The 12,580-nt window shown below is 42.0% G+C and overlaps 1 protein-coding gene across 2 annotated transcripts in view; it reads right to left on the reverse strand.

Annotated features, from left to right (window-relative positions):
- The window catches only part of LOC147707951 (G protein-coupled receptor family C group 6 member A-like), a 451,952-nt gene that overhangs the window by 185,866 nt on the left and 253,506 nt on the right, over nucleotides 1–12,580 (reverse strand). The window lies entirely within an intron of this gene.

Here is a 12,580-nt window from a genome sequence, read left to right on the forward strand (position 1 = left end):
CAAAGAACACCCTGTCGCACCCCTGAAATTGATCTGTGCACATATGTTGGCACACACAAGCCCTTAGGGCATGTCTGTGCGCAACATGAAACTTTGAAAAATGCACTTTGGTGCATTTTTCAAAGTTTTTGCAAATTACCATGAATTTGTACTTCATGGTAATTTGCGTGCCCTATTAGCAAATTTGCTGTTTTTAAAACTTGCATGCATTGCATTTAAGGAATCTCAATTTGAGAATCCTTAAATGCAAATAATCGCAATTTAGCGTTTCTCTATTTGCGATTTTTGCATTTGGGATGATGCATCCCAAATGCAAAAATACCGGTCGCAAAGGGGCAGATTCTGAGAATCTGCCCCTTTGCGAGCGGATTTTTGTTTGATACATCTAGATGGAAGTCCCTTCCATTTTACAATACTTGGTTAGTTGCGACTGTATTTGTCAATTCATCCATCCCAGGGGTGTTTTAGACAGTCAGGGTAAGTATTGTACTGTTCGCACCAGTCCTCCTCACCACCTTGAAGAATATGTGGTTGTCATCTGCATTTATATGGAATCTCACCTAGAACTTCTCTAGGATCTTCGAGGGTGTAAGCAGAATAGAATAGGGGGAGTGGCAGGACAGAACTTAAGGTCTAACGTACATCATTGTAGTTAAGATTTAATCAAGCATTTCACCCATTACTCTTTGTATTTCACAGCTAAATAAGAAACATAAGAACACCCCAACAAAAGATGTGTTTGTCTGGTGGATCATAACAGAATAATTTGGTTTGGTTTGTGGTTCAAAGAAAAACCTTTCACCACTATTTCACAGATCGCGATGAAAGGCTTTGGCGTGGTCTAATCGGAATTATCAATCAGCTGCTCTCTCATGTTAGGGAAGTTTTTTTTCCTTTCAATGCCTTGACTGAAGCCTGATTGGCAATTACTGTGGGCAAAATGTTGTTAACTGTGGGATGAGTTGGGTTGAGCCTTCAGTGTCTGAAGCATATGAAAAAAACACAATTAGTGCTTTCTTTGAATGATGTATTTAGGCATACATGTTGAGGGGGTGTGGGAAGAAATATCCCAAACTATACCCATTTTTCTCTGCACATATTAGTGGGAAGGATTAATGTTTGATTCAGAACTGAAGATAGTTGTAAGTTCGACTATTTTTAGAGAACGCGATCGGAGTCGAAGGTTTGATGTGTAATTGTGGTACAGCTCTGCAAACCTGTCAGGTAAAGAAGTTGAGGTCATCGCAAAGATTTTGGCAGAGGGTGTGGAAGGTTGCTCTCAGTTTTAAGCTCCTGTGCAAAATCCCAGGTTTATCGTTTAATAAATTAATATAGTAAGTAAAGAAAATCTTCTCATAACTGGACAACACTCCTTTCTTGTACATTGATCCAAACAAGATGTTTCGATTGAGAAATTTGGTGGTAAAACTATTAAGGTGAATGAAGTTTAAATTACAGAAAAGATATAGCAGGTGCCATTCAAAGCAGGCAACTTGTTTGAGTAGTAGGTAGCATGCTTTAGAAAAGCAAGACAGGTGAAAGAGCGAAGTGGAAGAACTTTTAAAAAAAAGTCAAACAAAAAAAGCTACACTAGCATAAAATGACTGCCGTCATAGAACACTCCAGAGCAGCACCAGCGAAGTATTGGGTACATGGCCTAATTACCAACTGTTCCCTTCTTTTCTTCATATATTTTACTGTCAGTAGGTGGGGACCTTCACTTTAGCAGTGGTCTCCATATATTCACTCAGTCTGCCTGGAAATTACATCTTTCTTTATGGACAGGTCTCTAAAGCAGATGAAAAAGGCCACTTTTCTTCCATCATTTTCCAAGCTCATCATACACCATAAAAATAAACAATGGGAACCTCTTCCCTGGAAATGTCTCTGTTCTTATGGATAACGTTTTGTGATTTCACAGTGAAAGGTTCTCCTACAGCTTATGACTCTTCATCAAAACAGCCCTCAAGACGGGATCACTGACAGAATATTGACAGTCAAAATATCGACTTGCCAAAATATCGAGGTAAAAATATAGAATGCCAGAATATCGACTTCTTATCTACAAACAGGTAAGTACAAAAAATCGACTCCAAAATATCGATAGGAAAAAAGTATAGACAGTCAAAATATCTAATTTTTTAAATATCTTAAAAGTAATTTTAAAGTAATATAATAATAAATATAATTAATTTAAACATACTTAAAATACTTAAATAAACATAAAATTAATAAATAATTAATGTAACTATAAAATATATATATTTTTTTTAAACATATTTATACATATATACATATTATTAACAAAACATATACAATATATTTTCCATAGGATAGCGAGAGGGTTACATTTACTGTTCACACTCCAGAGAGTGCAACAGTAGGGAAAGCATTGGATAGCGTAGGGATAAAAATTGCTATTCTGACTCCAGAGAGCGCAACAGTAGGAAAAGCGTTGTATAACGTAAGGTTAAAAATTACTATTCCCACTCCAGTGAGCGCAATAGTAGGGAAAGCGTTGGATAGCGTAGGGGTAAAAATTACTATTCCCACTCCAGTGAGTGCAACAGTAGGAAAAGCGTTGGATAGCGTAGGGGTAAAAATTACTATTCCAACTCCAGAGAGTGCAACAGTAGGGCAAGCGTTGGATAGTGAGAGGGTAAACATGACTATTACCACTTCAGAGAGTGCAACAGTAGGGAAAGTGTTGGATAGCATAGGAGTAAAAATTACTATTCCCACTCCAGTGAGTGCAACAGTAGGGAAAGCGTTGGATAGCGTAGCTATAAAAATTACTATTCCTATTCCAGAGAGTGCAAAAGTAGGGAAAGCGTTGGATAGCGTAAGGATAACAATGACTATTCCCACTCCAGTGAGTGCAACAGTAGGGTAAGCGTTGGATAGCATAGGGGTAAAAATTACTATTCCAACTCCAGAGAGAGCATCAGTAGGGAAAGCGTTGGATAGCGTAGGGGTAAAAATTACTATTCCCACTCCAGTGAGGGCAACAGTAGGGAAAGTGTTGGATAGCGTAGGAGTAAAAATTACTATTCCCACTTCAGTGAGTGCAACAGTAGGGAAAGCGTTGGATAGCATAGGGATAAAAATTACTATTCCTACTCCAAAGAGTGCAATAGTAGGGAAAGAGTTGGATAGCGTAGAGATAAAAATTACTATTCCCACTCCAGTGAGTGCAACAGTAGGGAAAGCACTGGATAGCGTAGGGGTAAAAATTACTATTCCAATTCCAGAGAGTGCAACAGTAGGGAAAGAGTTGGATAGCGTAGAGATAAAAATTACTATTCCCAGTCCAGTGAGTGCAACAGTAGGGAAAGCGTTGGATAGCGTAGGGGTAAAAATTACTATTCCAACTCCAGAGAGTGCAACAGTAGGGAAAGCGTTGGATAGCGTAGGGGTAAAAATTACTATTCCCACTCCAGTGAATGCATTAGTAGGGAAAGCGTTTGATAGCGTAGGGGTACAAATTACTATTCCCACTCCAGTGAGTGAAATAGTAGGGAAAGTAAATACTTCATATATAAATATAAATAACATAAATATTAATACCAATTACAAAATAATTAAAATATTTTACGATTTTATAAAATATATTAATTAATCAATTAAAATTACAAATACAAATTAACTAATAATACAAATTACCTACTAATACTAATTATTTACCAATTACCAATAAATTAATTTACAGTATTAAAATAAATAAAATTAGACACAAAATAATATTTAAAATATATAATTGCTTACAATTAAATTACTTCTCAAGCTATTCCCTATAAACACACAACCAACTACAAAAAATAATGTAATAAAAGTAACATATTTATCAATTAATCAATTACAATAAATTACAAATTACATTTTAATCAATTACCAATTAATTATTAATTAACAATTCTAAATAAATAACAATAAATAAAATAACATATTTAATTAATTATAATTAAATTACTTCCCACCCTATTCCCCTATAAACCCACAACCCGCTACAGAAAATAAATTACTAAAATTAACATATTTGTCAATTAATCAATTGAAGTGATTTACCAATGATATTTTAATTAATTACCAATTAATAATTAATAACAATTAATTCTAAATAAATTTGAATAAATAAAATAACATATTTAATTAATTATAATTAAATTACTTCCCACCCTATTCCCCTATAAACCCACAACCCACTACAGAAAATAAATTACTAAAAGTAACATATTTATCAATGAATCAATTAAAATTAATTACCAATTATATTTTAATTAATTACCAATTAATAATTAATTAACAATTAATTCTAAATAAATAACAATAAATAAAATAACATTTTTAATTAATTATAATTAAATTACTTCCCACCCTATTCCCCTATAAACCCACAACCAGCTACAGAATTATATTACACAAAAAATAAAAATTAATATTAACTTACCTTAAATTCGATATTTTTGTTGTCTATATTATGTCTAGTCGATATTATGTCCATTCTATATTTTTGATTTGATATTATGTCCATTCTATTCGATATTAAAATTTTCTAGTCGATATTTTGGTAGTCTATATTATGTCTAGTCGATATTATGTCCATTCTCTATTTTTAACTCAATATTATGTCTAGTCGATATTAGAAACTCGATATTTTGACTCTATACCCTCAAGACCCTATGAACGACTTAAATTCCCATTCTAAATTGTCTCCTCCTTTCATCCTAGAGGATGTCATGGAGGAAATAACAGCTCTAAAACCAACTCGATGGGGGCATGACTTAGCAAGATGACCATTTAGATCCTCCTTTTGGTGCTCCCCTTAAAGTGTTTTGAGAGCTCCTGCACTCAATACATGCAGAGGCACTGGCCTTTGGAAACTCCTGAACCAATGTGTGAAGCAGCATCGCTGAGCACAGCCTTGGCTGCTCAGGCGTACACCTTTTTGGATCCATGGGCTGTCCAGGCCGGAGTTTTTTGGGGGACCCCAAGCAACATTAAGAGCACTGGTGTTGCAGGCCCCGTGGACCTCCCGGATGGTGGTGGTGACTGGGCCCAGAGTAAAACTGCAGTCCCTCCTGCTGCCAGGCCTGCACGGCCCAATATCGGGGCTGGCTGTCTGTGCCAGGCAGGCTCTCCTGGTCTGGCAGACTGCTCTGTGTTGGCAAAGGTGGCCTGTTTGTTGCTGAGGGTGGCTGACTCGAAGGGGGGGTCTGTGACCCCCAAGGTGGTGGAGATGTGATGCATGATCGATCTCAGGGCGGACACCCACCAAATCTAGATATTCTGCAAAGAAGTGACGGGCTGACTCCTGCATGGCTTATGTTGGGGCAGTGCTGGAGAGGTGCTCACCGTGTACTGTGACCCTTGTCGCAAGCCCTGCAATTGTAACTGTGTGCCTGGATCTGTGGTCTCAACTGGATTACACCAGGAGGTCAGCGGTTCTTGATGGGACCCCGACTCACCCATCCCAACAGCCCAGGATGGGCTCCAGAGGTAAAGGGCAGATAGGATGGACAGCTTTTTACCAACTGTTAATGTGACAAGCTGTTATGCGTCCACCTCCGCCCCTCATGACGATCTAAGTGGACTCATTGGGGGGCCTGGAAAATAAAGAATCAGTTGTGGCCCTAAATGAGGGTGCTCAGGAGGAGACTGCTGGTGCTGGGGCCCCCCTAGTGGGGTGAGATGTACCTTGGCATGTGACCCTCCTCTGAGTGCACACCAAAGCCTAGAGGTCGCAGGAGCCAGGCCTAATTAAGACACTGGGAGATACCTAAATCTGTACAGTGGCAGCCATATATTAAGACTCTTGCCTGTAGTGAAGGGAGCTCTCTTGAAAGTCAATCATTTGACTTTCAGTTAGGACTGCCTTGGACGGGTGTTGTGTGCAGAGTCCTATTGGATCTCACCTGAAGAGTTCCCCTTCCCAGTGAGAGTGCAGAGTGACTGCTCCACTACTTCGTAGAGGACCACCCTTTTGCATTTCTGATTGGGGGGTAGCCTGATCCCACAGTGGTGAAAAAAAAGTTGACGAAGGCTGCTCAGGTGAATAAAATAGTCAATAACATACACTCTATTCCCCCATAAAAAACATACCCTGGAGAGGGTTTTGACTGGCCCAGCAAAGAAAATGTATGGGGCGGCAGGTATGAACCTGTCTTTGACCAACCTACTAATGTCAATACAAAATTCACGCCATGAGATGGTTCATAAAATAGACTCCATTGCCATTGCTGTCAACCTGTTGCGGACTGATCTACAAAATTTAGCGGTGTGTGTGATGACTGCAGAGCAACAGGTAGACATTTTGCAACAAGAGTGTTACTCCCTTCGTGACACAGTTAGAAATTGGTGGCTTTCCTGGATGAAAATTGGAAGACTCCAAGGGGGACTCCCACAGAAACAACTTAAGATTCGTAGGGTTCCCGAAGAGGGTGGGGTGGCATTCCACCAAACTCTCTCTGGAGGAGTGGATTACTGCAGTCCTTCTCCATAAGAGACTCTCCAAGTTCTCCACAATAGAAAGGGTGCACAGAGCCCTGGCCCCACCAGAGAAGGATGGGGCTCTGCTGAGGGTGATAATTGCCAGTCTGTCCTACTTCTACGACCATGATGTTATTCTGCAAAGCACTCACACCCGAGGCCCTGTGATGTCCCAGGGACATCATATCTCTATAACACACAGGTGGGTGCAGAATCAATTGAAAAACTTTCTACCCATTAAGGAAAGATTCTTAGACCTCAATATGAAATATAACCTAATGTTCCTGGTGAAACTGAGGTTCCAGCATGAAGGAAAGGCCCTGTTCTTCTTTACTCCAGCAGACTCCAGTGACTGGCTGGACTCATTGGCGTGTACATCTAGCCAGGGCACGAGTCAGCAGGGCTCTTCTCTGCCATGCATGCAGCACCAGTTTACACATCTCTGGTAATAAAAAGGACGGTGGAAGAGCCTTGAGGATGATTAAAGAACAGTGAAGAGGGTGGTCTGCCCAGATGGCACCTTGTGGGCCACTGAAGTGTTTCTGGACTCGAGGGAGGACTCTCAAATGCAGCGGGTGGATCATGACGGAGACCAAATATGATTTCCAAGTGACACCCTACTTACTAGGAGGGTAAATGTGCCCAGTGAGATTTACAATGTCTGGAGAGATAGACATGTTACAAACCTGAGGTGGGTACCCACAGTCAACTAGACTAGTGTTTGGTCTCCACTGAGATGACACAAAGAGTAATAGAGTTCTCCCATTTGGCTAGATCCTGCTGAATTTTTGGTATGAAGCTCCGGCGATCACACTGTGGTGCCCTTGTGCAGAGGCATTGACCGACCCTCCATTTGCAGCGACAGTCGATGAGACACTGACAGGCTCAATGGTTAGAGCGGCAGACCCTGATGCAGATTTCTAGCCCGGGACCAGGGTTCAATTCCCCGCCTCGGCAGGTCTTGGGCTCACAATTCCACGGACCTGATAATTCTCGCCTCAGTGCCTATTCCAATCATGGAGTCCCACTCTGCAACTCTGGGCAATAGCTTGCTTAATCTCCACAACGGCCCCCACAACGCTAAGGATGCCTGGCCTCCACCTTGGGGGTGCCCAGGAGTGGACGCCTCACAGGGAAAGCCAGGATGGGTTCCACAGCGGTATTCGTACAAGCGCCTTGAGACCCTTGCGGGTGAGTAGTGCGCTATACAAGTATCAATTTACATTATGTTGCTGAGAACTGGGGTTCAGCGAGTAGCAGGGCAAAGAAATTCCTAGTAGATGAACCGCTTCCTCCTGAGTCTCGACCCGAGGGCCAATAAGACTCTAGATAGCCCAATCACCCAATGGGAGAATCTGGCAGCAGTTTGGAAACTAAAACTTCTCAAACAAGATATCTGTTGGTGTTTGTAGAAAAGTAGGATCTGCTTCTTATGGTTAACACCACATTTGCTTGATGTTACCCTGTTTTCAACTAGTCTGACTGGAATCCTGCTAATCAGGAACCCAGTCTATCTGCTTTCTCCCTAAAATGTTATGCCATGTACTTAGGTACACTCCACATTGGATACTGGGGTACCCTTGTCAGTCCCTAGTATGTAGTACACATGTACCCAGGGCAAAGCTACCCCAGAGTCCTCCTATGGGCGGACGCATGTATTATGCCACCCATGAGAGGCCATGCAAAATGGAACTACAGGCATGCCATTGTAGCCTGTGTAAGATGGTGCATGCACCACTTACTTTCGATATAGGTTTACTATATCTAGAGGTCACTACACTTAAAAACTATAAGTCATCCCTATAGCAGGCCTTGACAATCCTGAAAGCAGGGGACTGGGTTTTATGTGAGTTGGTGCCCCTGCATGAGTAGAGTACCCCTGCAGCCTTCTGAGACCATTCTCTAAGGTTGTTGCTGATGCAGCCAGAAATCTAGTTAGAGGTGCACTATATTCTTGCATAAAATGCTATCTCGAAAACAGCTGCAAAAAACCATGTTGTGTTTGCTATCAAACATCTTGGACTCATACCTCCACACCAGTGACCAGTGTGAAAGGTGTGATTCCACCCTTCAGAAGCAATCTTCGTGGGGTCACTGATCTTCCCGGTACCAGTCTTCTCGACCCAGACAGACCAAAATTGTTGATGCTGCCCAGAGACACATTTCTGCCCTCCTGCTGCTGAGCCAAGCTCAAGCAGATTAAGGCAGCACAATAAGCATCCTGTCCCCAGGAGGTGTGACCATCTCCAAGACGGGATTAAGTGTATTGGACCTGGGTGGGTGCACTTCGGTTTCCCTGTGCATAGTCCAGCTCAAACCAGTCCTGCAAGCCGTTGGCTCCTGCTTTGGCACAAAACTGGACAAAGGACATGGGAGTAACCTCCCCACTGTCCTGATCCTCCCATGAGAGGGTCCCCTGAATTTGTGTACCCTCTCCCATAGGTACAAAAGAGCTTACCTGGCTGTAGGACCCGAGATTCGACGTGGACAAGATTCTGAACAAGAAACCACTGACCTTCGACCGTCTGGACACTCTGGACTTCGACTGGGCCTGACTTTGTTCCCCTCTCCGTCCTAAGCATTGTCTGTGCCCATGCACCATACAGGTTCCGTACAGAACCTGTGGAGCCTCAAGGACAACTGAAGTATCTCCCTTGGAGTGAACAAGTCACTCCCCTACATTTGCAGGCACCATAACGCAACTGACCAGTCTGCTGATCCTGAGCTCCTGCAGACTCCAAAGGCTCCAGCTACACAGGAGGGGGGTTCCTATGTTGCTTGAGGCTGAGCTGCCTTCTCACTGAGTTTGAGGCCAGTATCTGTCGTGGAGACCGCATAACTTGAACCCCTGTGCACAGCATACTTTTGCAAGTGCATATGCTAGTTGGCATTCTCCATCTAAGGGCTTTGGGCTTTCGATAGCCCCTCTCTCTGCGCACATTTCAAACAAAGGGCTTTGCCCTTCTTGCACTCTGTGCCCTGCAAGCTGTGCATTTATTTAAAGACTTCCATTGAGAACAAGGCCGGTTTCCGGCGCCACTTCAGCCCTATGCACCCTGCGTCCCTGGTATAGGTAACTCTGGTAATTTGGTATCCACGGGTGGGGTGGCTCTCCAACCTTCTATGTTCCTAAGGGTTTTCTCATAATCCATAGGAAAGGGTCCTCAAACAATAAAACTGCAACCGCGACTCTCCCAGTGAATTGTACGTAGCACAGTGTTGTCATCTCACACTGCTCCTGTCCTCTGTGGGGTCCCTACTTACTCACCGTGGGTGGTTCCTTGGGGTCCCAGCGGATTCAAGCATGCATTGTTTTGCCGGATAAATCTTTGTATTGATTAACTGAAAACCACTAAGTACAAGGAACATATAATACCAGCTTAGAATAGGTACGTTCTACTGAATTTAGGGTTGGGTAAGTCAAGGGTTTAGCACACCTTTTCTCCAACCTCAGAGAGTTTAGTTACCTCTAGCCTAGGTAGGTGAAACACCTCACCACACTTAGTATTTCTTCTAAAGGAGATGCCAGTGGCCCTCTGCCCTATAGAAACATTGAGCTTTCATTCCAAGAATTGAAAGCCCTCTATGCCTCCAGAAAGCTGAAGACAGGGAGAAATGCCAAGGCTCAACGCCTCATAGAGACCTTACGTCTTGCGTGGGGCAGGGAATAAGGACAGGCCAGGAGGTGACATCTTTTTTGGCCTAGACTCAATCCCTGGCCAAGAGGAACACAATGGTTCCTACCTGGACAACTCAGATCTTTAGGGAGATGTTGAAGAAGAAGGCCATGATGGCCCCCTCTTCACCCCTCCTGGGAGAGTGCAGAGTTTACCAAGGACATCTAAATCTCCCTCTTTAGAATCACTCAGGACAGTCTGTATGGACATATGTATCTAGCAAGAGGGACCACTCTTATGACAGGGAGTACCAATTTCTAGAACTTGAGAAAGCTACGCTTAGGCCCAGGCAACTGCAACTGGCCCTGGACAAAGTCCTAGAAGTCAGAGAGCTAGAAAATGATTGGGACTATATTCCCATGGTGGCAGCAATAGTGACCCTAAAGGTAAGGAACATTTTTTGACAATAGGAACCTGAGCAATATTATCCCTCCATAAATGGATAACAGCTTTAGAGAGGGCCTATAAAGTTCAGTGGGTCTCCCAAGAGCAGTGGCCAGCTATCTTGTGGCTCTCCTGTGTGGATAAAGGGAGAGATAAGCTCCTCACTGTTAGAGAAGAGGATGCTGACAAATATTCAGTCATGTAGAGAGTCTCATTGATGGGTTTGGCTTAACCACTATATAATTTTGGATTAAGTTCAGAGACACCCAGAAGGCACAGAATCGGGGCTGGGTAGACTTTGTGGATAATGCCAGTAAGGCTCTGGAAGGCTGGTTGCCTGGCAGCAAAGTGAATGATTTCAAGGAATTGTGCAGTTTGATTATGAGGGAGCAGATCCTTAATAATTGCCCAAATCAGTTGTTGCATTAATACCTGGTTGACTCTTATCTGTCTTCTCCCCTAAAATTGGGAAAGAAGGCAGATACATGGGTCAGAACCAGGGTGAAGTAGAAACACCAGAACTCTGATGGTGACCAGAAGAAGCAGGATTCTAAAACTCTGGCCCATATGGGCCTACATATAGTTTGTTTTCTTTGTTCAAAGCTATCTCGATCTGGGTGCTTGTCTGGACAAGAGTGGGAGACATAATTGGAAACCGTCTTCCATTCCATTTAGGTACTCTCTTCTGAGTGGTTTAAGTAATTTTTGGCCCAGTAATAAAATGTATGGCAAGTTGGTAGATCTTTTAATCATGTTTGTCTTATGGGTGGTTACCTCTATTTGGAAATCTACAGAAAATGTCACACTTCAACAGTGGTGAACGTGGTATGTCATAACTATCGACTAGATTGATATACTCTAAATTATATCTCTATACTTGCCAAACGTGAAATATTTTGGGAACCACTGACCAGATATTTGACTTCACTTGCAAGTAAGTCAGCCTAAGTAATCATAGGCTATTTTATATTTTCCTTTTATATACTTTGTTTTCTACTCTTCTTGTTATTGCCTACTGAGTTTGCATTTAACTCAGACCTGGATCAAGACAAGCATTGTAATCTTTTTGTCCAAAAGTTGTTATGACATGTAAGAGATCTTGCCTTCTTTGTAAAATATCATTTTTCTGATGGATTGTTTTGCTATAATTCTTGTATACTCTTCTCTTTACTTAATGAAAACTATCAAACTAAAAAAAGAAGCTCCATTAAAATAGCCACCAGCAATTCTAAAATGTATTGGCCAGGCCAAGCCAGCAAAATCTTTGTGACCAAAGCCATCAGGTGAGCAGGAAGATAATTCTAGTGTCTTGTAGAAAGCAAGTCCAAAACTAGATTTGCAACAATCTACAAACAGCCAGTTTATAAAGTCTATGAATGTTCATGCAAACATCCTTGTAACTCAAATAAATTCTGGGATCACTGAAACTCCCTCAATTTCACCCATCAGAATATTTTACAAAATGACAAGCTGCAATGAATACTCTGTGTACATGCTTCGGAATACCATGAGGACTACATCCATTAAAAAAGTAGGTGTAGCAAAATACAATGGACAACGTACAGAAACATACACATGAACAATGTACACTGGATATAATGGTACAAGCCCTGAAATCCTTCAAAGTACAACGTTTTGGTGGAGGGCCACCGTCAGATTGTGTCTGCTGTTCTCCAAACTTTTAAACTTTTTCATGTGTCAGTAGAAAACTCTCAGATTTGGGTTGGTTTCTGAAAGACAAAAAACCCTAAAGACCCCTAAATCATAGGGCTTTCCTCCCAGTATGCGGGGGTCTTTATTTTTTATTTTTTGTCACTCGCTATTAAGTTTTACTTGGCAGGCAATGAACAGAAAAAAAAGGATGTTACACTGTCCACAATAAATAGGGCAATTAGTGTAATGCCCTTCCTCTGACAGTCTCTACTCTGGTCAGCAGTTGGAGGAAGCTTTGCTTTAATTGGGCCTACGGGCCTACGGGGTATCGTTGACAGAAACTGTATGCTTCATCCATCTCTAAATGAGGCAGGCAGACA

Source organism: Lissotriton vulgaris, chromosome 6 (genome assembly GCF_964263255.1).
Source record: "Lissotriton vulgaris chromosome 6, aLisVul1.2, whole genome shotgun sequence".
In the NCBI taxonomy this organism is placed as follows: domain Eukaryota; kingdom Metazoa; phylum Chordata; class Amphibia; order Caudata; family Salamandridae; genus Lissotriton; species Lissotriton vulgaris.